The sequence below is a fragment of the Canis lupus genome, chromosome 20 (genome assembly GCF_011100685.1).
Source record: "Canis lupus familiaris isolate Mischka breed German Shepherd chromosome 20, alternate assembly UU_Cfam_GSD_1.0, whole genome shotgun sequence".
Classification (NCBI taxonomy): Eukaryota; Metazoa; Chordata; class Mammalia; order Carnivora; family Canidae; genus Canis; species Canis lupus.
This window is the reverse complement of record NC_049241.1, coordinates 20162315-20187952: the sequence shown is the minus strand read 5'-3', so window position 1 is coordinate 20187952 and position 25638 is coordinate 20162315. Positions and strand designations below refer to the sequence as shown.

The window sequence follows — 25638 nt, the reverse complement described above, 5'->3', positions numbered from 1 at the left end:
CCAGCAGATGCGCACCCCTCTATAATCCATCCAGGTCCTGCCTTTGGAGACAACTCTGATCATGAATCTCAGTCTAAATGGCTAAACTTACCTTCCTATGAACTCCCATAGGATTTACTGCCTAAACTTCTGGAAACCATTTATCTTATCTTGCTTTGTATTGTAACTTTATTATTTGGCTTTTATTCTTTTTCTGGTTTTTAATGGGTGCACATATCACAGCACCAGTTAGAGTGGTTGTGACAGCACTTCGGTGCATTTACCCTCTCTACCTTTCCCAGCACACAGCACATGGGCATGTTTTGATGAAAAAAATTAATGAATGAAAGAATATACAATTTGGAAGCTAACACATCTATCTAGATAACTGACTGAATTTTCTACCTCTCTATCTTTGGGTTTTATGTTTTTTTAAACTTAGTTATACTTGGAAGCTAGAAACAAATTAGCATTCAGCATTAGTACGTGCCTTGCTCTATCCATGAATTTGTCCTCTGTACAGGAAATGATACATGGTACTTCTCTCCCTCGTTCTAACTCAGGGGGCCTGTAACATGAGCTGGAAATATGAGGCAATTAACCATGTAATTCAGACAAAATCGCCTGGAAATGTACTTCGTGAGTAGGTACACAGGGCAGTAATGGAAGACTTGAAAAATTCATTCATGATAGATATGGAATCATTTATTAGCGGAAGCGTGGGATGTGCCGGCAACATTTCTAATCTGTTAAAGTCAGCATCTTGCAGGGAAGCAGGCTTGATGACACAATCCCCCATGTTGCCACCACGAGAGACAGCATCTGGGACTGAGACGAGGGGACGCTGGTTTCTGCAGGGATGGTTGTGCTTTGTATTTTCTCTGCTTGTTAGGGTTCTGGGGCGGCAAATGACAGAGATTGAAATGCAAAATCAGGCCAAATTAGGGAAAAATAAAGGATTGATGGAAAGCTAAGGCATAGCTAATGAAAAGCTGGAAATGAGGCTTTTGGAAAAAAATAAAACCAAGGAATCTCTCTGGGTAGAGGAACTAACACTTGGGTTATTTTCACATGGAGTCCCAGTGGTACTGCCATCCCCAGCACCCCTACCTCTCCATTTTAGTGGGGCCAATGTCAGGATAAATCTGCTGCAGATGTTTTCTCCCTATGTCACTTACCCTCTGCCAGGTGCCTTAAAGTGAATTACCATTATATACAGACTTGTGTGGCACTTTGGTGAGTCTTTTCAGTACTCATTCATTCATTTAACAAATATTTCTTAAAATTGATATGAACCTTGTTAACAGGTATTATGGAAGACTCAAAAGTACATTCATTATAGATTCTACTCCTAAGGGAGATACAGGGAGTTACGTGTTCAAGTACTTGTAAGATGAGATGAAACACTGCATATCCATCAGGATCTTTTCATTACATAGAACAGAAACCAGTCTCAAACCATCTTCAGAAGGAGAGGAGAAATTGATTCAGATAAAGGAAAGTCCAGGGGTGCAGTGCTAGCTGACACATGCTGGAGGCAGGTGCCAGATGGTGGGGTCAGGACTCTGTCCTCTGCTTGATCTGGGCTGGCTTTGTTCTCAGGGAAGGTCTTTGCAGCAGATCCCATGGGTCCCTGTACACAGTGCTTCCACACTTAGCATTCCCATGTGCACACACATGGCACCCATGTGTAGCTCCTGTGCTTCTCAGCCTGGGGGCTTTCTCTGACAAGGGAGCAGGTTCAGGCTGTGGCAGGCAAGCAAAAGTGCCAGGGAACCAACTGTCCTGGGAGCAGTCCTCAGCCAAAGAAGGGCAGAATTAGTAGATTCAAACATTATTTTGATTTGATTTGATTATTTTGAGATGGGACAACTCTGAGCCATGGTCTATACTTTTCTCTAGATGTCTCTAACAGGATGAAGCCCCACTTCCCTCAGTAGTATCTAGCTCACTAATGCACTTTGCTTGGGCTTATTCCCCTTTTCCTGTCTCACTTCCTTACTCTCCTGCGCATGCCATTTAGGAACATCTGCAAAATAAACCTTTTGCACATAAACCTTTGCCTGAGTCTTCTTCCTGGAGTGCCCAGCCTATGACACTCTTAGCTATAGAGTGACAAAATGCCGCAAACAGCCATAGGTTTGCACACTGCCAGTTTCTGATTAAATACAGAGACAATTTTCTTGCAAACACTTCCATTTAAAATCCTGAGTCAGATTCTCATTGTTTAGAGCTGGCCGCACTTCCATCCCTAGGTTGAAATATACCCCTTTACTGAGTCTTGCCACCTGCTCACCAGGAGTCAAGAAAGCTGGAGCTACTTCTATTCAATTGCCATGGTCTGGGGGAGGAGGAAGGATGGATTCCTTATGAATAATCAGGATGCCTTCACCAGGTCTTTGCTGCAAAAATCATTAGCAGGTCAAATCACCAGGTGTTCACTGTATGTGGGCCCCCAAAAAGGGATAATCACAGTTCAGAGGAACGTGATAGGGGTTCAGCATGGTGGAGAAGAGTCACAGGAGTTGGATGCTGAAATTCCACTTTCTGAGTTTCCCAGACTGGCCCCCCCTTTTAAATCAGCAAGAAGCTCGATCATTTTCTTCCTCATGATAACCCATTGTTTTGTGTTTTGAAATATTGTGTCATTCAAATGAAACAGCATGTAGTTAGAAGTAATTAATTCTTTCTCACACTTTAAAAATTAGTAAGTGGCATTGTTGAGTTCATGTTCATAATAATAGAGAAATATGCCTTTTCCAAAGGTTCTCAGAAATACAAAAAAGAGCTTCCAGTCTCTTCTGTTCTTTTTTTTTTTTTTTTTTTTTTTTTTTGCTTTTAAGATTTTTATTTTTAAGTAACCTCCTCACCCAACATGGGGCTCAAACTTAGAACCCTGAGATCAAGAGTCGTGTGCTCCACCTATTGACAGCCAGGTGCCCCTATTCTTTTTAATCTGTAGGAGCTGGGGGACCCCCTCATTTGGTGGTTGAGGTCCTCCTGTATATATGAAATTTCAAAAGGAGACTGGCTAGCAAATTGGACCATGTCATTTATATTAATAGACTTCATGGCTTGGTAAATTATCCTGCAGGTCACATTTTGTAAGCAAACTCCCAGCTTCATCATCATAGCATTTATATACTAGAAAGGATTCCTCAGAGATTATGTATTTCAACTCCTAGCTAAAAACATCTGACATGAAGCAATGGATCCAGGTCCTCATATCCATCCACAAGCCTAGAATTTTGAGCACCTATCATGTGCAAACCTATACTCCAGGATCTCAAGGAAACAAAGTGAGTAAAATGGAGAAGATCTCTGTGAAGTGGAGAAACAGACAAAACACAATAATAAAAAAAAAAAATCATGGGGTTTCTGGTCCACCATGTAAAGAACAAAAGCTGTCATTTTTACCCTTACTAGAAGAAAAAGGTTAAACAAAATGAAAGTAAGCAAATCTAAGACACCTGGGAGAACTGAGAGCACAGGGAAAAACCACTGCCCCCAAGACCAGAGTGACAGGCAGATGGACAGAGTATCATAGTTTACCAAGAGCAGAAAAGGCCCAGGACTACAGCCAATGGGTAGGAGGACATTTACTTCTAGTTGATGAATTGCTGGGGGCTCCGTGTGGACCAGCTAGAGAATTAGAAATTCCAAAGTGGTCCCATTCTCTTGTGAGTTTTACCTCCAGGGGCCCCACCAGGGTCTCACAGTGAAGGTAGGGGAAAAAAATACCCTCACACTTCTGGCATGGCAAAGAGGGAAAGGAAATCATTTTGAAAAGCTTACAGTGTTAAGCACTATGGAGGTGATAGAGTGACTGTAGAAGAGCCATGAACGAGGATCCTGGTGGAGCAGGCATAGAGTCCCTGGGTGAGGAAGAACTCAGTTTGTCCTGGGGACCGAGAGAGTCCCTATGGCTAAGTGCAGATGAGGGAAGGAGGATGGGATAGAAGTGACTATAGAGGAAGCAGGGTTGGAGGGCTCAAGGCCATGGAAGTAGTCTGGTCCCTGTGCCTTCTCTAAAAACTGTATTCTTTATACACAAGCTTGAATGCAGATGAGCTGGGACATGAGGCCAGGCTGCTCTGCTCCAAGCTCTTGCCTGCTTCCTACAGCCCTGACACATAGATGACTAATTCTGGAATATACGGTCTGGAAAAAAATAGATTCAGAAGCAGGCAAGCTTCTCAGAAGCCTCAAACCACGGAGCCTCCTACAGGTGTAGAGAAGGAGTGAAACAACCATGTACAGCTGTGCAGTCTGAGTACAGACTAACTACAGTCAAATTCTGGCTCTGCCACTGACGGGAGTTGTGGTCTGGAACAAGTCACTTTACTTTTCTGAGTTCCTATTTCCTCTTCTAGGAAGAGGAGATGGTATAAGCACCTCTAGATAGACCTGTTGAGACAATTAAATTAAATGGGATGAAGACTGATTTTCCCTGGAACTGCTCATTCTCAGGTTTTCTGGCTCCACAAAGTGGTGCTATACCTCCCATCCAATGTAGTGGCTCAAGACAAAATGCTTAGTCATCCCTGATTTTTTTCTTTTCCCCACATCCCAAATCTATCAATAAGGTCAGATGATTTTGTTTCTGCAATACATCCCGAGCGTGTGCACTGTGGTACTTCTCCACTGCCCAGATCCTAGACTTAAGACACTACTGTATCTCCCCTGGTCTACTGCAATGGTGTCCTACCTGGTCCCCCGTCTTCCTCTTGCTTCCTACAATCTGCTCCTCACAAAGCAGCCATTTGTAATTGCTCAGCGTAATTATGTGCAGCTCCTTAGCTTATATCCATCCAATGGTTTTGCAGAGCATTCAGAATGAAATCCACAGTCCACCTCTCTATTCTTGCCCCAGCCTGCCTCTCCAGTCCCAACGCCTCTCTGCCATGCCCAGTGAGATAGAGATGGATCTTGCATTCCATTCTTAACGTTCCATGAGAACCCTGCCATGTCTATACATGATAGAGTAGACTTTGTGATCCCTGAACTTGGACATGAGGCTTGGACATGAGATTTGCTTTGGCCAGTAAATGTTAGTGGTTATGGTGTGGGAAGAGCCCTGCAATTAGTGTGTGCCGTTTGGCACAGCCTCTCGTGCTTCTGTGATCTGCCGGGAGAAGAATGTGCCCCAGGTAGCTATTGTCTGAAGGAAGGTGTACAGCAGATTTGAGCCTACCCTGTAGTCTGGAGCAAAGCCTAGATAAGTAGTGCCTGAAGCAGAACCATCCCAAAAGACCCCAGAGCAACAGAAAGAAATGATATGCTTGTAGTTATAAGTCATTGAGTTTTGCGGTAGCATTGTAGCATTATTGCAATGAGAGCTGACGAGTAGACTCACATCCTAGGTTTTCTTTTTGATTCCCGCAACTTCCTTGCTGTTCTCTCTATTTGAAGCTATTCTCTTTATCTAGAACCAAATTTCTCAATCTGACACTACGGACATTTGGGGCTGGATATTGGTTGTGGGGACTGTGCTTTGCACTGTAGGAGGTTAAGCATCATCCTTGGCCTCTACCCACTAGAGACCAGTAACCCTTCCCTGCCCCCAGTTGTGGCAACCAAAAATGTCTCCAGACATGGCAATATGTGCCCTGGGGAGCAGAATCATACCTGATCTGGAACGTGCATTCCCTAGATCTTCCTGGACACAGCTCCTTTTTATCATTTATGTCCCACCTCTGAGATCCATTATCTTGCTTATTTATTTCTTTACTTGTTTTTCTGCCTCTCCTTGTCACTACCACAAAGGAACCTGGCACATGAGACAGGCACCCTATAAACCGATTCTAACAAATGAAGGTTGGAAAGCATCCTGTCAACTGTGTTGACTGTAAAGCATTATGCGAATTAATTATAAAAGTAATAAAAGAAAAGTCATCGGAAACAGATCCACACAGAATCTAGCAGCTGGGAAGTTTCTGATGCTATAATTTCCCCTTCTGCAGCTGCTGTCCTCTGAATGTTGGACAGAACCACCATCAGAATGACTGTTCTGGAGCCTGAGCTGGGTTTGATTGACTAAGAAAGAAAGAACCCTCATTGGTCTTCGGATATCTTTAGAATGGATTTAAACAGCAAAACAGTTCAGTGGACGTGATTTAATTTGTTTCCCCCAAACAGCTGTGCCCCCCACTGATATCTCTGGCTCTGTTTGCATGTGAAACCTTCAAATAGCCACAAGTTAATAGATGGGAGAAGACGTGTCAGAGTAGATGAATAGGGGTGCCAACCTGTTTCTTAATAACTAATTACGCATGGAATTTATCATCACTCTCCACACATCCTCTTCCTTAATAACAGTTTCTTAATGCCAGTTTTCCCACTGGCGTCAGCCCATCGCAGTGACGTTTCTCTTTCTTTCTTTCTTTCTCTATCCACCCCCGCCCCCCAAATGAAGACATCACCTAAATACAGAATCAGCAACATCAAGAGTGTGCTCAGGCTTTTGGTGGTTCAAAGGATGGGAAGGGAAAAAAAGGGGGGTGGTGCTGGCTCTCACAGCCCAAATCACACTTTGATCTGCAAGTTGATGAGATAAGAAATGGCCTATGCTGTTCGGGGCCATGGCAGTGAATGGGATTTGGGGCAGCAGAGAGTGAGTAGAGACAAAGACAGATAAGGTCTTCCTGGAGACCAGCCAGGACAGCCCAGTTTGGATTCCATCTGAGAGAACCTAAGACCCCATGGTAGATTCTCAGAGCCATAAAACTCCTTTACAACTTTCCCCAAAAGCCCAATTTAAATTCCCTGAGTTCCAGTTTAAACCTGTTTCACCTCGATTTTGCTTTTCTGGAAGCTGTGGAAAGTTGCTTCCAACTGATGATACAACTCTCATTGACTCCAGGAAGAGATGCTCCAGCAGGTTTTACCCTGACCCCCTCCCCAGTGGGGGATTTTACAGTTTCCGCTGAGCCCCTGCTCTTTAGGTACCACCCTGTCTGTCACTCTGCCCACCCAGTAGCCATAGTTTGGCTGAGTTATCCTTCCCAGGGACATCTGGCACCGGCTCAGCCAACCCGAAACTATCCCCACAGAACGGAGCCCTACAGAAGGCAGCTGGGTCACATCCCAGCAATGTGCTGAAGAAGGAACGATGAGCAGGGTAGATCCAGCTGGCAGATATTTTATTTGGCCAGCAGTTTTTTTTTAAATTGGAAACGTCACAAAAACCCCCAGATTTTCAGTTTTTCTTAGAAAACTGGGCGATCTGGCTACACTGGGCCTGTGCTCCTATCTCATAGGACGTTTAGTAAGCGCTTCCTTCAGATGAGGCATCTGCTGTCCCACTGCCCACAGTCTCTGCTGCATCATTTTGTTATTGGCCTCCTCATTTATCCTCCCTCCTCGTGCTAGGAAGTGTTTTGGTGGGAGATACCTGCTCTAGAACCAAAGATCTCCAATAGCAGGTGGAGCAGCCTCGTATCTGCTCTGCTGCAATGTCCACAAAAGATCTCGTATTTGTTAAGGGGTGAATCGTGCCTTCCCTGCCCCACCACATTCATATGTTGAAGCCCTGACTCCCAGGACCTCAGGAACAGACTGTATTTAGAGATAGGGTCTTTAAGAGGTAATTAAGGTTGTATCAAGTAATTACAGTAGGCCCTAACCCAATAGGACTGTGTCCTTATAAGAGTAGGAGATAGCAAGGATGCCCGTGTGCAGAGAAAAGGCCATGAGGACACAGTAAGGTGGCCATCCTCCTGCTAAGTAGGGAGACTTCAGAAGAAATCAGCCTTACCGATATCTTAACTTCAGACATCTAGTCTCCAGACCTGTGAGACAGTTAATTTCTGCTGTTCAAGCCACCCGTCTGCCTGCCTCAGTTTTGGTAGCCTGAGCAGACGGATGCTGGCTCCCATCAGCGAAATCCCCTACCCCTGCCAAAAGTAACTCGTCCAGGTACTTGCGAGTCAAAAGTCTCAACTAATGAACTGTGTGTTTCCCCTACAGCATGATTAGGTCGCCTTCATTTTGCCCAGGCCCCTTTCTTGAACTTTTAATTTTATTTTACTACAAGCTCCATATTTGAAGCCTCATAAACTAAGGTGAATGAGTTAAAGTCTTGGGGGAAAAGAAAAAAGAGAAAGAAAGAAGGAAAGAAAGAAAAAGAAAGAAGAAAGAAAGAAAGAAAGAAGAAAGAAAGAAGAAAGAAAGAAAGAAAGAAAGAAAGAAAGAAAGAAAGAAAGAGAAAGAAAGAAAAGGCAAGTCAGAAATGGAGGCAAATATTCATTCTCTCCTCAGGGCTGGGCTGACACATCTGAATACTGTGGCTAGACAAATACTAATATCCACATCCTCGGAAAATATGAAGAATCTGTTTGAAAAAGCTCAAGGTGGCATCTAGATCATGCCTTCCCAACAGGGACCGGATGACAGCCAAGAAGGAGAAAATGGAATCTCTGATGGAAAAACATCTTCCGCTTTCTATGTATAAATCACAGATATACATATAGCACACAGACAAACCTACACCAGTCGTTTTAAAATTTCATGGGAGCTCACCATAAAAAAAAAAAAAAAAAAAAAAAAGCCTCCAAAACCTATTTGGAGAGGATCATAACAAAAAGTGGCTGAGAAACACCAATGTATATGTTTGGCATAGTGTTAATACTCCTTTCCTGGAGGGCATTATGCTCTGGAGACTTTGTTTTTGGGTCCTTTGCATAGTGATGCTAATGTGGACAATTCTAGGGATTCCCAAGTAGAAAGAGGATCTTTCTACTCTCTGTGTAAATCAAAACACAGACAAAACCATTTAGTCTTGCGGACTGAAAGGTAAGGCTAAAAAGGGTAAGGCTAAAAAAGAACTGGTGAGGTTATGACAGACACAGGTGGATGCCTGCCTCACAGTATCCTGTCCACATTTGTTCTGGCAAAGTGGCCTCCCAAGATGGAGGCTGAAAACTGGATACTTGTTTTCTCAGCCTCCTTTGCAAGTGAGCTCAAGCATGTGACCCAGGCCCTAGGGATGGGGGCTTCTGGAAAGAAGCTCCTAACCAATAAAAAGAGTCTCAAGAAAGGAATAGCCCTGTCTCTCCTTCAGCTGATTGCTGTCATGTTCCATGCTTTGCCTGGCACTGCAGCAGCTGTCTTATGGCCATGAGGCTGTGAGGCTCAGGAATCAATAAGCTAAGGACAGTGAAGTGAGAAGAAGCAAGAGCCAGAGTCATTAATGAAATGAATTAGGAAGGTAAAAATGACAAGAGAAAAGAATTATGAGTAAAATCAACATTTCATAGCTAAAATTTACAAACTAAATTTGGAGGAGAAGTGATCAAGTACAATAGACCAAGGAGGTATACTAGAAGAAAAAATCTCCGGGTCTTAGTCTTGATTCTAGGACTAGGCAGATGGGTGACTTTGGGCAAATTGTTTAGCTTCTCTAAACTTTGGAGGGGAATGCTCATCCATCTTTCTTTTTCTTTTTTTTTTTTAAGATTTTATTTATTTATTCATGAGAGACACGGAGAGAGACAGAAATACAGGTAGAGAGAGAAGCAGGCTCCATGCAGGGAGCCTGAGTGGGACTCGATCCTTGGACTCCAGGATCACACCCTGGGCCGATGACAGACGCCCAACCGCTGAGCCACCCAGGCGTCCCTCATCCATCTTTCTTTAGAGGGTTTGCTGGTTTGCACTGTCGGTTTGGCTAAGCTGGAATGACATTTCCTAGAATCCTCTTCCTTGTGTGTGTTTGGGTTGCTGTTCTAGGCTAATTAATTAATTAATTAGTTAATTTTTTAAAAGCATGAATTTGGAAGGGAAAAGTGAAGCAGCAGCCATTACTCTTGGGTCATTGTGCTTGATGCATTAAGACGTAGATGAAGAGGTATCAGTTCCAGCTTGGCTTCACTTTCTCCTGCCCGGCTTCCATCTCTTCTTGGAAGAGAGAGAGAGAGCAAACATGAGCAGGGGAGGGGCGGAGGCAGAAGGAGAAGCATGCTTCCCACTGAGCAGGGAACCCGAGGCAGTGCTCAGTCCCAGGACCCCTGGGTTATGACCTGAGCGGAAAGCAGATGCTTAACCAACTGAGTCAGGAGGTGCCTCCCACCCCTTCTTCCTGACTGCCAGTCCTACGTAACTGGCCCCAGGCCTTCTGCCAGAGTCTGTGATAACAGCCTTCTGTAGACTTCACACCTGGTTCCCCTTTGCTGCACCCATGGTGGCAGTGGGACATGCATTACCTCCTGTATTCCCTAGCAGACTCCTTATTTTCCACCTGTAGCAGCTCTGCAGGGGGACCAGTTAGAGAACTGGCTCCTGTTGACTTTATTCTGATCCTCCAGATTTTATTTATTTTGAAATAAATAAATATTTATTATTTATTTATTTATTCTGAAATATTCACAGATTCCAAAATATTCATGGTGGTTCCTCTTTCTGGATTAAACCCCAAGTGATAACAAAAATCAAATGAAACATTGAATCCAAAGCAATTAACACAGAACCAGGCACATGGCAAGAACTTAGTAAGTTATTATTATAATTATTTCAACAATGTCACTCCTGTTAGTGCCAAAGGACCTGGAGGTCCTGCTTTCTAAATGCCTCATCACGTGGAGGACTAAAGAATGATCCTGCCAGATTAAATGACTTGCCCAGGGTCCTACAGTTCAGCTGTGACCCAGCCAACACCAGAACTCAAGGCTTCTGATTCCTAGTCCTACCACTTTTCACAGATTCAGGCCTGCTGCCCAAATGAGCCTACTGTGCTGGTTATCACACAAAATGATGCCATGGGCTACATATAACAGAATATATGGCCTAAACATAATGGAGGAGTTATTGGCTCATGTCACCAAAAAGTTGAGATAGAGAGTAGACCTCAGACATATTATCATGATGACAACAGGGCTATACTCCAATTTTGCTCTCATCTCTCTCTGCTAGGTTCCTACTGTGACTCCCTGCTTGGAAGTAGCAATAGCTATAGCAATGCCAGGCCTCATACTCCCAAACTACGGTTGTGTTGAGGAAAAGTCTTAGTAAGCCAAAGTATTGGGATTCAATATGATTGGAGGTCATACATCCACCTTCACCAGATCTCTGTGGGGGGTGAGGGGGGCAGGGTTAGCATGCAGTGATCGGCTCATTCTAGGTCATATGCTACAAACCTAGGACTGGCAGGATCAGAGGTGGGTGGGGAGAGTCCATTTCCCCCAAAACCACATGAACCTTTAATAACAGCCAGCGGTGGGAGTAAGAAAACAGGAAATGGCTGCTGGGGGAAACAACACGTCCAGATTATTACATTTCTTGCCTTTGTATCTTTTCCCAGTGATCCTTACTGGATATCTGGATGAAGCCAGATGAGCACCATTTCCAAAAGAAATGCACAGTCATAAGTGATGTCTTTAAAAGTAGTGGTCACATGATTAAGTATTTATGGTCTCTTAGCTGAATGTTAAATACACGTCAACCTGATGCTCACGAGTTATATGGATGGTGGGGGCATTAGGGCTGCATCTGACTCCTAATTAGTCGGTTTAAGAGACAGAGTGCTCTCATCTTCTTGGTGACATCCTACAGAGTGGAAATGTGGAATGAGAAATCTGCCAGGATGTAATAATGCTGTCCTTCTTTTTTTTTTTTTTAAGATTTTATTTATTTATTCATGAGAAACAGATCGAGAGAGAGAAAGAGAGAGAGAGAGGCAGAGTCACAGGCAAAGGGAGAAGCAGGCTCCATGCAGGGAGCCTGATGGGAGACTTGATCCCCAGACTCCAGGATCACGCCCTGGGCCGAAGGCAGGCGCCAAACCGCTGAGCCACCCAGGGATCCCCTAATGCTGTCCTTCTTGAGAGTACAGACCAAAGAGAGAAGGAAGGAATTTGTTCTCAACCTTAAAAAGGGATTCTCTGTTTTTTATTTTTACGGCTTAATATGACCTATAAATAATGTACAAGAAGGTGCATAAATCTTAGGTTTCCAGTGTAATGTTTTGATAATTATATACCCCTGGATAACCACTATCCAAAATAAGATATGGGACATTTTCGTCACACTAGAATGTTTCCTCAATTCCCCTTGCAAGTCAGTCCCTGACCTCCACTCCAAACCACTATCTGATGTCTATCACCGTGCATTAGGCTTTTGTCTCTTCTTGGAGTCTACACAAATGGAACGAGATTGTAGGTGTCTGGCCCTTTTACTTATAACCCTTTCTGACATCCATTCATATTGTTGTGTGTAGCAGTAGTGTGTTCCTCTATGTGGCTCAGAAGTATACCATCTTATGATCACTTGATAATTTTGTTCATCCATTCTCCTACAGACGTATCTTTACATGGTTTCCAATTTGGGGCTATAAATAATGCAACAAACATTCTCATATAATTTGCTTTGTGCAATATTTTCATTGCTCTTGAGCAAATACCTAAGAGTGGACTTGCTGGGTCATTAGGGTGGATGTGTGTCGCATTTATCAGAAACTTGTAAAAGTTCTCTAAAAGTGGTTGTGCCATTTTATACTCCATATGAACAGCATATGAGTCCTGATTTCTGACAGAGGCTTGGTGACATCTTTGTTTCAAAAGGTCCATTTCTTCCCAGATAAGAAGGGGAATGATGCACATGGGAACCCAGCAATGGCAGCTTTGGGGTGACAGAAGTGTGCAGCCCTGGGTCTCTTGCCACCCCCGTCCTCTCCCCATCCATTCTTGCCCACCTCTGCTGTGCTCTGTAATCACAGGAGGCTCCCTGCCTCAACTTGGTTCCTGGTTGGGTGAGGCCACTAGAAGGTACTGGGTTGGATGTGACCACTGGGAAGTCCTGGCTTGGTTGTGGCCACTGGGAGGTGCTGGGTTAGGTGCGGTTACTGAGAGGTGCTGGGTTGGGTATGACCACTGGGAGGAAGCTGTTGTGAGTTTGGAAGGTGGGAGGAAGGGATAAGAAAGAATCTTTTTCCTTCTCATTCTCTGTGTCTCTTGCAGTGACCGTATGTCTTTCTTGGCATCAGCCTCCACCGCACAGACCTGCCCAGCTCCAGCCTCTGCCGGGTGGCTCCAGCCCCTGGACCCAGGTAACACCACCTGCTCCCTTGCCCTCTCCAGCCTGGTAGTAGTAGCGTCTTCCTGCCCGTGCAGATCTCTGGGTGGTCTCTCAGTTCTCTGTCCCTTGCTTCTCAGTCGCTTCCTTCATCTGAGTAAACAGTCTCTTGTATTACATTCCTTTTGTTCAAATACTTAGAGCAGGCTCTGTTTTCCTAGTTGGACCTTGACAGATACACACAGCATCAAGGATTAACAGAGACCATTTTGAGGCCAAATCACATCTGAGGCCTGCCAGGCAGATTTATTGTCAAATCCTAGAGCTGCAAAAATAGGACAACCTTCTTCAGAAACACCATCTGGTCCCGCAATATTCCCCTAATGTCTGGTCTAAGTTCCTGCTGTGACAAAGTTTGCATCTGATAACCAGACAGAACCAAGTCACTTGGCCCCACAAGTGAATGTGAGCGTTGGTGTTCGAGAATTCATGGGCCATGTCTTAGAACGGAGTTACCAACAAACCATAGCTATGTTGGTGGGAGAAGAAAGGGAGAGGCTGAGAGGAGAAGAGGCATTTCTAAGAAGCCACTATAATTGGATGGTTTGACCCAAATTCTAGGTTGTCAGGCCACATACTTGGCTTTCAAGGGAGGCCGTCATTTCTGCCGCTCCTCTGCTTCTTTCTGCAGGACTTCAAACAATGCCTGAGAAGTAGGAGATACTCAGTAAATATTTGCAGAATTGCATTTGCTCATTCATTCATTTGTTGAATACTAAGTACTTGAATGACTTAGGAGTCTTGATTGCAAATGACATAAAGCCAAATCAAATTGATTCAAGCAGAAAAGGCATCACCATAGCCTACTTTTTCGAGTGAAAAGTCTGAGGATATTTTAGCTTCAGGTATGGCCAGATCCAGGTGCTCGAATGATGCATCATTTTGTTGCAGATAAACTCTTTCAAGGGAAGTTAGTGAAAAGGCTTCCCACAGCTCTCAAATGACATCCTATCAGAAGAATAATCATAGGGAAAGGAGAGAACTTGTCTTTTAAAATACTTTTTGTGAAAATCTAGGGCTCATCACTCACCACCTCTGATCGTTCTGGCCTGGGTCTCCTGCCTCTCCTTAGCCAGAGAAGGAGCCAGGGCACTTTGATTCATACTCTCCCCAAGACTGTCTGCAATTGGGGAGGGGTGGTTCCCCAAAGGAAAAATGAGCTGCTATCAGAAGAAGGACAAATGGATGCTAGACAAGCAGAAACAACAAATGGCCACTATGGGGATGTCTGTGTGATGGGTCTGTGAACCAGGGATAACAGTAGGGAACATACCACAGTCTCTCTGTCTTCAAGCTGCTTACACTCTAGCAGGAAGCCTGGTGGGGAGCAAGCACTGAGAATCAAAGACATAAATCTTATCACAGTGGAAGTACAGGTTGCAACCGGAGCAATCTCCCCAAATGTATTTCATGGGTTACCATTCCAGTATCTGGATATCCTCCGATTTGACCAGCCTGGAAGCCAGAAAACTAGTTCTGTGTCAACACTGGACACTAAGAGTTCCAGTGATGTCTTCCAGAAAGCTTTGCTGGAGCTATAGTCTATAACAGACCATGCAGCTTACATGGAATGCCAAGAGTCTCTGGGAGAATGGACTGTAAACAATTTGGTCCCACTGCAGTGGCGGGGGGGGGGGGGGGTGTGAGGGGGCACAGAATGGAATCTGCTGGGCTGAAATGCACTCTGGGAAATCCTCCAACTTTCAACCAGGTTGGAAGACAAAAAAAAAATTCGATTTTTTCCACTTAAACTTTTTTTTTTAATTTTTGGATAATTAGTTTCACATGAAATCGTAGGCAGTGATACAGAGAGATCCCATGTACACAGCTCCCCGGTCTCTCCCAACGGTAACATTTTACAAAACTAGCAGAACACCACAACCAGGTTTTCGACATGGATACCGTCCACATACTTTATTCTGATTGCCCCAGTTTTACCAGGATTCGTTTGAATGTGCATCTGTGTATTGAGTTCTGCGCAATTTTATCACATGTGTAGGTTAGCACATCCACCACCACAGTGGAGATACAGAACAATTCCACTCCCACAGGATTCATCCAGTGGCTTAATTATAATCCCACCCACCTCCCTCCGAGGAACTCATTTTCCTTCTTCCCTAACCCCTGGCAACCACTCATTTGTTCTCCATTTCTGTAATTTTGTTATTTCAAGAATGTTATGCCCCTTTTGCAGTTGGCTTTTTTTTCACTCAGTGTAATTCCCTGGGGATTCATCTAGTTGTTACCTGTATGGGTGGGTTGTTTCCTCTTATGAGTGAGTAGTAGCAAGGGTATTGCTGCACCACCCAGGGAAGGAAGTCAGGCTTCTTTCCAACAAAGCTGTTACGAGCATTTGTGTATAGGTTGTGTGAACGTAAGTCTTCCCTTCTCCAGAATAGATGCCCTGAGGCTGTGGCTCACTTTGTACTGTAGCTCATCCATATCCGTACCTTCATTGGTACAACCCCTTCCCTGTGGAGACCTCATGGATGCTGACCATCTCAGGTGTTCGGAAAGTATTTTTAACCATTCAGAGCAAGGTGACATGGATCACTCATTATATATTTCACAACATTCTCACTGAAGGGTATTGCTTTGTGTTTTCAAGTCTTCTCTTTTTTTCCCTGTAGTCCCACATCACCCTTCTGCTTCCTTTATCTGACTTAAGCATTATCTTCCTTCGGAGCAGGTCTTGCCTCCCTGTCTGAGTGCTGGTCCCTGCCAAGTCTCACCGTATCTTCTCTGCCTTCTGCAGTGCCGTGCACTGGGTTCCAGGATGGCAATTTCCTGATGCCTTTCTGCATGCACTCAACACATGCTTAATTAGCAGCTACTCTGTGCCAAGAGCTTGTGCCAAGAGCGAGGGAGACAGTGGTAATCCAAAGAGATACAAAGGCACAGTCCTGCCTTCCTGGAGCATATAGTCAATGAAGAAAAAGATCAGAGAGCAAAAAAAAAAAAAAAAAACAAACAAATGAAGCGATTATATAAATAAGAGAGATGCATATTATAGTGAAGGCTGTGATGGCAATCACATGGGGGTGTGTTACTCGGTGACATGAGGGAGGTGCGTGGTGCCACGTTAGGGGGTCGGGGAAGGCTACTCTGAGGATGCAGCATCTCATCTAAGACAGCTCTAGATTCAGAACTGATGTGTCACCATCTCCCTTCCAATGCTTGTGACAGATACCCTTAATCCATCTGCATCCAGCTTCAGAATCCTTCTCAACCCTCTCTTCCCTGTGGCCACTTCCTAAAGAACTGCATATAACCCATGAAATGAAACTGTCTTGCCAACTTGACGTAGTATTCCTTCAGTGAACATGGGGGAAGAATGAACACACCGTCCTCTGGGAAGAAAGGACAGATATTATGGGACTCATTGGATCAATAAAGAAATAGATCCAAAGGAAGCCTTGTGCTTGCCTAAAGTCTGAGAGACAGCTAAGACAGAATAATGAACAGAGTGTGGCCACCCTGGGCGCAAGCTTAACTGGCACCATTTTCAAACCTAGGCAGCAACAGAGTTGCATAGCCTGCTGGATGAAATGCAGATTCCTGGGCCTTGCCCCAGAGATTCCGTTTTGCTAGGTCTCGGGTGGGACTTACCTGGTTGTATACGTATATGTGTTTCTGGTGATTCTGATGCACGTGATCCATGGACCAATGTGCTTACGGGCTACCAAGACTGCCTTGTTTCCTTAACTAACAAATGACCCCTTGCCACCCCTGCATCTACTTTACCCACTTATGTCTATCTACAGGCCCAGGGCGCCAAATGACCAGCATCACTGGAAACCCTAGGCAGGGGGAGTGAGATTCTGACCTGGTACTCTCTCCTGCCCCTTCTCTATCCTCAGCAGGTACCATTTGCTCTAGCTTCCTGGCCTCTTTTCAGTCTCTGGGAGGCAACTGGTCCAATGAATGCCTGTGGTTTTCCGTACCTGGGACACCTTTCCTTCTCTCTCCTCACCCAGCGAGTTTCTACCCACTGTCCAGTTCCCTAGACAATGTCACTCACTTGGAGAAGACTCTCCTTCCTTCCCTGGCAAATTTTCACTAGGCCGCAGAATTAATTTTGTGCAATTTAAGATATGGTGACCCTTTCTCAAGACATTTTAGATATCATCTTCCAGAAAACCATCAAAATAAATATTTAAATCAGTGATGAATAGTTCTCCCTAGAGTCGGGCAGTGCACAGCCTACCAGCTTATACACAAGAGTCTTGATATTTGTCTTGGTCAAATTCCCATGTCACTACTCCTCAGAGCTGATTAATACCTCTTTATCAGGGTGTAAATAAGGAATCTGTCTGGTTTTGCTCACATTTGAGTCCCCAGGACCTATGATTGTGCTTGGCTCATGATAGTCATTTAGTGAATGACCGAGCAGCTTTCACTCCTACAAAGCTCTCAAGTCCTCCTAAAAGAGCTCTTTTTGGGTGCCTTTTCTGCCCTACTGTGAATCCCCATAGCACCCGGATATCCCAGTTATCACATGTATCACAAAGTATTGCCATTGCCTGGTTTCTTGTCTGTTTCAACCCACCCATTCCCTGACACAAAGGCCAACTCTAAGCTCCTTCGGAGCAGGAGCCGCGCCTGTTTTGTTCATCCTTTGTTTCCCTGTGACTTGGCTGGTGTCACAGAGTATGTGCTGAGCACTCGACCAGTCTGCCCTGGGACTGGGAGGTGGGGAGGGTGATGACCCCTGAGAGGCACCTCTCCAAGAGACTCTCACTGTGAGAAGGCTGGCCCCTCGCTCACTCCACAGGGCAGAGGCTCCTGTTGTACCAGCGATTACTATAATTCGAGCCACTTCTCACTGAAATCCCATTGGCTGATAAGAGAATGAATTTAGAGTATTGTCTTTCAAAGAATATCTTTATTCAGTCCCAGCCAATTTCCTATTCAGTCCCTGCCAATTTCCCACAATGCATCCCCCTAATAAGCCTTGAGACCCAGAAGCTGGAGGCAAACAGGTGCTCCAGAATGGGTCAACCTTGCAGTCCCAGGCAGCCCTTGAACCCACTCTCTCAGCCTTCACAGTCAGATCTCTGCAGAATAATAAGACCCACAAATCTTTTGTCTGGAAAATTATCTTCCTGTAACACTGGAAGCTGTTACCATGGAAATAAAACAGTCTATTAGCCCAAATCTACCAAAACACGGGAGAGGCCTGGCTGCATTTCCGAGGCCCTTCATTAATAAGGAGAAAAGCAGATTAACCTTTAAGAGAATTGACAAGAATGGCCATGACTTGCTGGATTATGATTTCCATGTTGAGTTTATCTGAGCTAATATCTCAGCCTGAAGCAGCCATGCTGCATGGGGAAGAAATAAAGACACACGACTCCGTCTGAAGATTCAAACGCCTGCCTGGTCTGGCCTGTCGGTCGCGGCCACCCGGGGCTGCTTCTGGCCCATGGATTCCTGGGGAAGGCTCCTCCCTAGACCAGTCCACTGGAAGGAGAGTGATTTTCCTGTCTCCTGTTGAGCAGCTGCTGAGAAAGGCTGGGCACTGCAGAGGGCTCCTAGCAGCACAGCCAAGATGCCAAACAGAAGCCGGAGACAGATGGGACTGAACCCAGCTTGGCCTGGGCTGCCTCCTGCTCCCTGAGACTCCCTGGTGCCAAATTCCAGACATGCAGGCTGCCTGGAGAGGCAGCAAGGACTCTGCTTCTTCTGTGGCTGGGCACAGAGCTTGCAGGTGCCAAGCAGGGGATTTTGCAGCCCGCAGCAGCCTCGGGCATCCCAGGGCCAGGCAGCCGGCAGAGATTTAATCCCTGCGGTGGCCTCCCATCTAACCACAGGCAGGTGGGAAGTGTCAGAGCCTTGACAGGTGTCAAGAGGTACTCTCTCCTTGGGAAACTGACAACAAGCGACAGAAGCTTGGGCTGTGCTTGACAGCAGCTCACAGATTTCTGGGGATTTTTTTTTCATCCTGTTGTTGGTTCCAGATTAAAGGAAGAAAGGTAGGAGAGTGTCCCTGTGAGCACTGGTCATCATTATTAAAGGGTCTGCCACCTGAGACACATTGTGATATCCTCCTCGGGTGTCTTTCCATGTGCCTCTGGTGACTGACACCAGGAAATGAATACGAAGGCACCTGTTCGTGTCAGCAGTGGCCTCGTGGTCAGAGACCCGAGGTGTGAAAAGGGCAAGGTCATCTGTACATCTTCTCACTCCCTTTCCATAGGAGTGGCACAAGTTGTGCAGGAATGTTCCCCCAAATAACTACTGTCAGGCAGCCTCAGCTACTGCTGTAGCAAATGAGTCTCAGATCCTGGAGGTTTCACACAACAGCAGGTGGACATCCCACTCCTGTTTGGCTCCAATCAGGGGGTTGGGCAGCCTTCAGAGGCCTGGGTCTTCTCCATCTGGTGGATCCACATTTCCTGAGGCTCTGAGACACCTCACTGGACCCTTGCATCTGGCTGAGAGTTGATGGAGGAGGGTTGGGAATGGGGGACAATATAGAAGACCTGAGTCCAGGAGCAGTTTCCGGAGGCCAGGTCTCCTGCTCTCATCCCATTGGCCAAGACTAGGCACAGACTCCGCCCTTAGAGGTAAGAGGGGTAAGAAAAGCTTGCTAACAATGTGCCAGGGCAGGAGAGGGGACATCAGGTATCAGAAATAACAAGAGGCTCTGACACAAGCACTAGGTCCCAGCCAATGATAATAGACCCTCACCCCTCTATATTCACTGTTGAGCTTGACACGTAAGAGTAAGGGGGTTCATAACTTTTGTGCTATCCAATATTGCCCAAGGTGTATGTCATGGAATTCAGATCCTTTAACGTGCTTCTCAAAAAAAGGTTTCCTTGAACAGATATTTGGGAAACAAGGATAAAGACATATTCCTGCTGGGCATTCAACCATACAGTGGTATATGAAAGGCTCTGATTAAGTCCTGCATTTCAAGGGAACCTGAGTGGCTCATTTGGTTAAACGTCTGCCTTCAGCTCAGGTTGTGATCCTAGGGTCCTGGAACTGAGCCGCACATTGGGTTCCCTGCTCTCCCTGCTTCTCCCTCTCCCTCTCCCTGCCACTCCCCCTGCTTGTGCTCATTCTCTCTCTCTCTCTCTCTCTCTCTCTCTCTCTCTCTGTCAAATAAATAAGTAAATCCTGCATTTCTAAATCTTTCTTTAGTTAAAACATTTTCTCAACGAGCGGACTCTCAGCTTTTTTGGATGAAAATCGTGTAACATTTCCTAGAGTCAATGTTCTAAGGGGTATATACTTTAAGAAGACTGACCTAATCCAATCTTGTTTTGGTTTTTTGGCACGCAAATGCACCGAGGCTCAGAATGAAGACCTGACTTACTGCAGATCAAACAGCTTCTGAGGGAGCTACAGTCCCTCACCAGATCCCTAGTGTGTTCCTTTCTCTAAACCTCGCAAACAGGTGAGGTTTTGACTCCTGGGAACACGAGACCAGAAAGCATATAACTAAGCTGCAGCATGACCACAGCATTTTTAGGGAAGGGGAACCTCAGTTTTGTTCATTCTCCAAATAAATGAATAAACTATGCCTCAGTTTTCTCTCCTGTAAAATGGGATAGTAAGATTGTGCATTTAAAACAGCCGGAGCAAGGCACTAGGCTGCAACTGGACAAGCATGGCCCCTATCCTCATGGAAATGTCCCTACCACAGAGGTGACAGACAGATAACTGAAAAAATCATGAATTGTGCAAGTGCTAAGCCGAAATCACCCAAGAGGCTGAGAATAAGCAGGTGGTGAATGAGCTGGGGTTGAGGTATAATGTAATTAAGATTGTGACAATTTTGATTTATGGGTTTCTTCCAACACCACCGAGCACTTCTCTGCAATACCAGCTGGCTGACCTACACAGCTCTGACACTATCTACCTGCTAATAGCATCAGATCCCACAGGTTAAAGGCCCAGTCCTACAAGACGGCCCTCCTGCCCCCTTTTAGAAGCTAGTCGAAAGTCCAGATTGTCACCTGTGCTTCTAAACAACAGGCTATAGATTGGAGGTTCCAATGGTCCCCTCCTGGGGTTTGATTAATTTGCTCACGCGGCTCACAGAACTCAGAGAAACACGTCACTAGCTAGATTGCTGGTTGATTATAAAAGGAGCTTCCACATCCTCTCCAGGCACGCCACTCTCCCCAAATCTCCATATGTTCACCAATCTGGAAGCCCTCCAAATCCCCTCCTTTTGGGTTTTTCTGGAGGCTTCATTCACAGGCATAACTGGCCACTGATGACTGAACTCCATCTCCAGCCCCTCTTCCCTCCCAGGAGGTCAGGGGGTGGGATTGAGAGCTCCAGCCCTCATCACACGGTTTGTTCTCCTGGCAGCCAGCCCCCATCCCTAGGTGTGGTCCCAGAGCCCCCTCATTAACATGACTCAAGACATCTTTATCACCCTCATTCCAGGAAATTCCAAGAGTCTTCGGAGCTCTGTGCCAGAAAGGGGACAAAGACCAATATATTTTTCTTATGATATATTGTAATATTTGGCAATTTTCAGATAACATGTTTCCAAGAAATGTCACTTTTGTACCCTCGTGTACTTGGGGTGTACCTTTTCTCTGTCCACTGCTCTCTGCGGACAGGGCTCATTCAGGAAGAAGGTTCACGATGTCTTCCCGCAGGCCATCTCAACCTGCGCACTACAGACGTTTGCTCGATAATCTGTCCTGTGCATAGGAGGATGTTTGGCAGCATCTCTGGCTGCTGCCCACTAGACGCCAGAACCATTCCACCCACCTCCTCCCTGCTACGTGTGACAACCAGCAGTGTCCCCTGGGGGACAAAATTACCTTCAAGTGAGAGCCACTGCCTTGTGTCTTGGCATTTCATGATAAAGATGGGAAGCATGGACCATGATATCACCAGACCTTCCCTTTCCTCGCTCCGCACCTGTGTCCTCCGGAATGAGTGATGGGCCAGCTTTCCAATCAGAGCAGGTCTGGATAAACTGTTTCTAACCTTCTCTCTCCTCCTTCCCATGCCCCAGAAAAGTCCAAGTTAATTTCCAGCCATTCCTCTACAACCTCTCAAGAGAAGAAAGGACAATTCCTTGGTTTTGCATTCCAGCAGCACAGCAACCGGAGGCCTTTGTGATTTTGACATCCTGCTTCTGGTTTCTGTGCGGGGCTTACAGAGGGGAAATAAACACTCCTTGAAAGCCCCGTGCATTCCAGAGGACAATCAGTCAGCAGGCTCTGAAGAAGAGAGCGGGATCCCAGGACTCATGGGTAGGATGTACCCGGCCCGTCACTGGGGTGTGCAAAGGGAAAGAGTGACAGGATGAGCTGTGTGCAAGTTCACAAGACATGGCTCCTCATTTATTGGGTGTCTCTGCCAAGTCACTTGAGCCGAGACTGTTTCCTCACTTGTAAAAGGAGAGTGATGCTGTCATCACTAGTGGCTGCTGTTTATGGACTGTGCTAAGGACCACATCCTAATGATTCCCACCCTATACGGTTCAAAGAATCACGGCGAACGTTACATTATATGATGGGAATTTAAGGGCTTTGTCAACTGCAAGGTGCTGTAAAAACCCAGAGTCTAATTAGAATTACCACCTGCGGGATCCCTGGGAGGCACAGCGGTTTGGCGCCTGCCTTTGGCCCAGGGCGCGATCCTGGAGACCCGGGATCAAATCCCACGTCGGGCTCCCGGTGCATGGAGCCTGCTTCTCCCTCTGCCTATAACTCTGCCTCTCTCTCTCACTGTGTGCCTATCATAAATAAAAAAAAAAAAAAAAAAGAATTACCACCTGCTTCAGACATTTATACCTATAACCAAATAAACTTCCAGGAGGTAAAATAGCGAAGTGGTTAAGAACGCAAGTTGCAGAGGCAACCAGCCCTACTGTCAAATCCTAGATGGGCCATGTTGGCTATGTGACATCGGGCCTATTATTCAACCTGTCTGTGCTTTCTGATGTGCTCACTTGGGAAGTAGAACGAAACGTTTTTAGCAGAATATAATCTGTTCATTTAAATCACTTCACACAGGACGCGTGGGTGGCTCAGTGGTTGAGCATCTGCCTGTGGCTCAGGGCATGATCCTGTCCTGGGATCGAGTCCCACATCAGGCTCCTGCAGGGAGCCTGCTTCTCCCTCTACCTATGTCTTGGCCTCTCTCTGTGTCTCTCATGAATAATTTTAAAAAAAAATAAAGTAAATAAAGCACTTCACACAGGGTCCCCCACTTAGTGCCTCTTAACTGATACACTTTCGGTGTGTTGCTCCATCCCAGAGGGATTTTAACTAGAAGAGGACAAAGCCAGGGTTGAGAGAGAGTGGGGTTGGAGGGAGAGGGGACCCTGAATGTGTCAGTGGAGGGGAAAAGGGCCCAGCTTACAGGAATGATTCTGGGACATTCTGACTCAGAGGAAAGGAATAATAAATAGACTTTGCACGTGCGTGCCAAGCGTGATCAAAGGGAAGAATCTTGCCAGTAGCTCTTCTCAAACTCTACATCTGTCTCTGCTGCCAGGATGGGCTCCTTGCCCGTGTTACTCCATTTGTGCCATACCTAGGAGGCCGAGGCTAATCCTTGAAGTCTTTCCTGTGTCAGGTCAGCCTCTACCCCTGCGCGCGCGCACACACACACACACACACACACACACACACACACACACCAGCCATGGGTATCTCAACCTCAGCCAAGCCCTGCTTCCTGGCAGTCTTGCCCGTCCACTAGAAGACACCAAGGAAGACAAAGACAGATGGCAGGTGCGTCTCTGAGAACCATGCCCTCCAGCCTATGACAGTATGAGAGTAGAGACATTTGCGCTAACAGGCGACACTTCTCTAGGTTTCCAGTTGTTGGTCTTTAATTTAGATTTCCAGGTGGCCCTCTCTGGGGTGGAACTCTCTCCGGTGTCTTAGGCGAAGATGTGAGCAAAATAGTTTATTTGGGAAGAAGCATGAGTGAGGGAGTGGGAAAGTGAGCCAGAGAAGAGAAAGAAGCCAGTAGAGGGCATTATTATCATCATCATCATTATTATTATTATTACTATTATTATTTTAATTCATGAGAGATAGAGAGGCAGAGACACAGGCAGAGGGAGAAGCAGGCTCCCTGTGGGGAGTGTGATGTGGGACTTGATCCCAGGACCCCAGGATCACACCCTGAGCCACAGGTAAGATGCTCAACCACTGAGCCACCCAGATGCCCCAGTAGAGGTGATTATTAAGCAAGGTCTTGTTGGCGGCAGCTGGGGTTCATTCTTTCTGGGGAACTCTGGGAGACCGTGTGGACGATGCCTCAGAATTATTCCACTTGAAAGTGCAGGGCTGGGTTTTGTCCGTCCATCATATTGGCTGAGGGTGTGTCTTAATCCATTTGGCAGTCATAGCAACGATACCATAGAATGGGAAGCTTAAAAAAAAAAAAAAAGAATGGGAAGCTTATAAAAGGCAAAACGTTATTTCTCATGGTTCTGGAGGCTGGAAAGTTCAGGATCAAGGTATTAGGGGACTCGGTGTCTGGTGAGACCCTGTTTCCTGGCTCATGTGGTGGAAGGGGCAAAGGAGCTCGCCGGGTCTCCTTTATAAGGGCAGTATACCCATTCATAGGATCTGTACTTCCCAGAGGCTTCACCTTCCAATACCATGACCTTAAGGGTTGGGATTTCAACATTACAAATTTGAAGAACACAGATATTCAGTCTCTAACAGAGCATTCATTCTTGGCCCTGCCTGGAGCATCTGTCCTATGAGGACAATGCCCATAAGCAGAGTCGCAGCAGCAGGCAGTAGCTGCCTTCACAGGTAGAGATGAGCGTCAAGGACATACAGTGGGTCCCCAGTACCGTCTGCTCCCACTTCCTACAAGTTCCCAAAACTCAGGGCCCTAGACACGAGCCCAGCATTTGGCCATGGTTGGGGGGAAAGGAGATGTCAGGTACCCCTCCCTCCACCCCAGCCTCCCAGTGGGGAACCCTGTTGAAACTGTTGAAATATTGATGGAACTCTAAAAAATACGTGGAATCCGCTAAGGAACTTGAAAAACATCAGTCACAGTTCTGTTTATTCGATGCCTCTCTAACCATGGCAAATTTTTCATCAGGAGAGAAAATTAAAACAAAGTAAAACCATGAGCACTCTCTCCTGGGAGAAGCCCAAAACTCATTTCTCTGCCTGTTTCCAGCCAGCCCCCTCAATGCTAATATCAAAATTTGTTTTAAAAAGCTCCCCTCTCCTTGCTTTTTCTTTTTTTCCCCCAGTGGGGCAGATCTCCATCCCTCTCTCATGAGACTGGCAGGCTGGGCTGGGGAAGGGGACGAACAGCATTTGGCAGCATTCTCTGCAGATGATCTCCCCCAGATGACAGAAACTGAGCTTCCCAAACCATCTTGGGAGGGTCCTGACCCTCTCCCCCTGGGCACCGCAGCTTGCAGCCTGCATAACCTTGCAGAAGCCGAAATCCCTGAAACTCCCTGGTCATAACAGGACCCACCTCTAGGGGGTCTTGTGAGAATTCAGTGAGCTAATAGAGGCACACACTGAGCACATGCATGTTAAGAGTCCCATCCTGGGGGTAGAGTTGGTGATTTCAGCCCCTCACCCTTTCCCTTCTTAGAGTTTTGGTCCAATGAGTCTC

General features: G+C 46.0%; 1 long non-coding RNA gene across 1 annotated transcript in view; it reads right to left on the bottom strand.

The window, feature by feature from the left end:
* Window positions 1–704: 704 nt before the first annotated feature.
* The window catches only part of LOC119877303, a 57716-nt gene continuing 32782 nt past the window's right edge, over window positions 705–25638 (bottom strand). Inside the window, exon 3 of the long non-coding RNA XR_005374423.1 lies at window positions 705–875. This is a non-coding gene — a long non-coding RNA (uncharacterized LOC119877303). The remainder of the gene's footprint in view (window positions 876–25638) is intronic.